Genomic DNA, 3,834 nt, shown 5'->3' with positions numbered 1-3,834 from the left:
ACATTCAAGCAACCCTTTAAAAGGTAATATATAATTGTCAAACAATTCCTTTAATAATCCACAAAAAATATAGAAAATAATGACCCAAATAAATTTCTAACACCAATGAAAATAATGCAATGAATGAAAGTATGCAAATAAATTAAATGAAATAGAAAGAGATGAAGAAGAAGAAAGTAAGAAAAGATAAGAAAAATTAGGATTGGAGAAGAAAAGATAAGATATATGGCTGATCTGGATAAGCTGTGCCCCGCATGTGACGCGGACGCGTGAGTGACGCGGTCGCGTAGTGCGTGATAAGGTCAGGTGACGCGGACGCATGGGTCAAGCGATCGTGTGACCTGATTTGTGCGATTAGTGAGAGAGCAGCCTCGCGGTAGCGCAACTCTCTGTTTTAAAACTCTTTTTGCCAAATTTTCGGGTGACGCAGTCGCGTGGTTGACGTGATCGCGTGAATGGCTACACTTCCAAAAGGACGCGGACACGAGGGTGACGCGTTCGCGTGGTAGGGCTTGTGCTGCTAGCACCATTCCAGCCCCACTCCATCATAACTCTCTGCCATACACCCGTTTACGTCGATTTTACAGGGCCACGCGTTCGCGTGGGTGACACGGACGCGTGGGAGGCATTTTTCCCACATGACACGGATGCGTCAGCGATGTAGTCGCGTGGATCAATTTTGTGCCAGAGGCACGCCTCTAGCCACGCTCTCGCGTGACTCTCTGTTCAATTTTCTTTTCTTCCCAATGCACTGGCGACGCGGGCGCGTCGGCGACGCTGTCGCGTTGCGTGCGATTATTATTATTTTTTTTATGCATGAAAAATGCAGAATGCAATGCTAATATGAATGTTATGCAAAACTCCAGGTTTAATACAATAAAATAAAATAAAACTCGAAAACAAATTAAACTAAATAAAAATAAAAAAGGAACGATCATACCATGGTGGGTTGTCTCCCACCTAGCACATTTAGTTAAAGTCTTTAAGTTGGACATTGGATGAACTTCCTGTTATGGTGGCTTGTGCTTGAATTCATAACCTCTGCTTTCCTGCTATCTTCATCCAATCAGTCTCACTCCTTTCCATGGCTGGCTTTATGTGATACATCACCACTGTCAATGGCTACTTTCGGTCATCTCTCGGGAAAATGATCCAATGCCCTGTCACGGCACGGCTAATCGTCTGGAGGCATCACCCTTGCCAATGGCTTCATCTTATCCTCTCAGTGAATAATATGCTCACGCACCCTGTCACGACACGGCTATTCATTTGTCGGTTCTCGATCATGCTGGAATAGGATTTACTATCCTTTTGCGTCTGTCACTAACGCCCTGCAATCGCTAGTTTGGAGCTCGTCACAGTCATTCATTCATCGAATCCTACTCGGAATACCACAGACAAGGTTTAGACCTTCCGGATTCTCTTGAATGCCGCCATCATTCTATCTTACGCCATGAAGATTTCGGTTAGGAGATCTAAGAGATATTCATTCTAGCTTATTTCATGTAGAACAGAAGTGTTTGTCAGGCACGCGTTCATAAGGGAGAAGGATGATGAGCGTCACACATAATCATCACCTTCATCACGTTCTTGGGTGCGAATGGATATCTTAGAAGCGAAATAAGATGAATTGAATGGAAAACAGTAGTAGTTTGCATTAATCGTTGAGGAACAGTAGAGCTCCACACCTTAATCTATGGAGTGTAGAAACTCTACCGTTGAAAATACATAAGTGAAAGGTCCAGGCATGGCCGAGAGGCCAGCCCCCATGGTCTAAGAACTATGCATTCCCAGATGTTCCTAAGATCCTAAGGTGATCAAAAGATGCCTAATACAATAGTAAAAAGTCCGATTTATAATAATCTAGCTACTAGGGTTTACATGAGTAAGTAATTGATGCATAAATCCACTTCCGGGGCCCACTTGGTGTGTGCTTGGGCTGGGCTTTGAGTGTGGCACGTGTAGAGGTCCTTCTTGGAGTTGAACGCCAGTTTTTGTGCCAGTTTGGGCGTTCAACTCTGGTTTTGGCTCCTTTTCTGGCGCTGGACGCCAGATTTGGGCAAAGAGCTGGCGTTGAACGCCAGTTTACGTCGTCTATTCTTGGCCAAAGTATGGACTATTATATATTGCTGGAAAGCCCTGGATGTCTAATTTCCAACGCAATTGGAAGCGCGCCATTTCGAGTTCTGTAGCTCCAGAGAATCCACTTTGAGTGCAGGGAGGTCAGAATCCAACAGTATCAGCAGTCCTTTTTCAACCTCTGAATCTGATTTTTGCTCAAGTCCCTCAATTTCAGCCAGAAAATACCTGAAATCAATGATGGAGTGCTCTTGATGTTCCACTCTTAGTTGTCCCATATTGGAACTCAGTTCTTCTAGGGAGGTGTTGATGTGCTCCCCATAGTTTTGTGGAGGAAAGTGCATTTGAGGCATCTCAGGGATCTCATGGTAATGAGCTTCATACGCCTCTTGAGCTCCATGACTGGGCTTTCTTGCTTGCTCCATCTTTTTCTTAGTGATGGGCTTGTCCTCTTTAATGAGGATATCTCCCTCTATGTCAATTCTAGCCGAATTGCATAGGTGGCAAATGAGGTGAGGAAAGGCTAACCTTGCCATGGTGGAGGACTTGTCAGCCACCTTGTAGAGTTCTTGAGGTATAATCTCATGAACTTCCACCTCTTCTCCAATCATGATGCTATGGATCATGATGGCCCGGTCTATAGTAACTTCAGACCGGTTGCTAGTGGGAATGATTGAGCATTGAATAAACTCCAACCATCCTCTAGCTACAGGCTTGAGGTCCAATCTTCTTAGTTGAACCGGCTTGCCTTTGGAGTCAACCTTCCATTGAGCTCCTTCTACACATATGTCCATAAGGACTTGGTCCAACCTTTGATCAAAGTCGACTCTCCTTGTGTAGGGCCGTGCGTTCTCTTCCAGTCCTTCTTCAACCTCTGAATCTGATTTCTGCTCAAGTCCCTCAATTTCAGCCAGAAAATACCTAAAATTACAGAAAAACACACAAACTCATAGTAAAGTACAGAAATGTGAATTTAACATAAAAACTAATGAAAACATCCATAAAAGTAACTAGATCCTACTAAAAACATACTAAAAACAATGTCAAAAAGTGTATAAATTATCCGCTCATCACAACACCAAACTTAAATTGTTGCTTGTCCCCAAGCAACTGAAAATCAAATAGGATAAAAAGAAGAGAAAATACTATAAATTCCAAACTATCAATGAAACATAGCTTTAATCAAATGAGCGGGACTTATAGCTTTTTGCCTCTTGAATAGTTTTGGCATCTCATTTTATCCATTGAGGTTCAGAATGACTATAGGAACTCAGAGTTCAGATAGTGTTATTGATTCTCCTAGTTCAGTATGATGATTCTTGAACACAGCTTCTTTATGAGTCTTGGCCGTGGCCCTAAGCACTTTGTTTTCCAGTATTACCACCGAATACATAAATGCCACAGACACATAATTGGGTGAACCTTTTCAGATTGTGACTCAGCTTTGCCAAAGTCCCTAATTAGAGGTGTCCAGGGTTCTTAAGCACACTCTTTTTTTGTTTTGGACCTTGACTTTAACCGCTCAGTCTCAAGTTTTCACTTGACACCTACGCCACAAGCACATGGTTAGGGACAGCTTGGTTTAGCCGCTTAGACCAGGATTTTATTCCTTTAGGCCCTCCTATCCACTGATGCTCAAAGCCTTGGGATCCTTTTTATTTACCCTTTCCTTTTGGTTTTAAGGGTTATTGGCTTTTTGCTCTTGCCTCTTGGTTTTAAGAGCTTTTGGCTTTTTCTGCTTGTTTTTCTTTCTAT

Source organism: Arachis ipaensis, chromosome B06 (genome assembly GCF_000816755.2).
Source record: "Arachis ipaensis cultivar K30076 chromosome B06, Araip1.1, whole genome shotgun sequence".
Lineage (NCBI taxonomy): Eukaryota > Viridiplantae > Streptophyta > Magnoliopsida > Fabales > Fabaceae > Arachis > Arachis ipaensis.
This window is presented reverse-complemented; position numbering follows the sequence as displayed.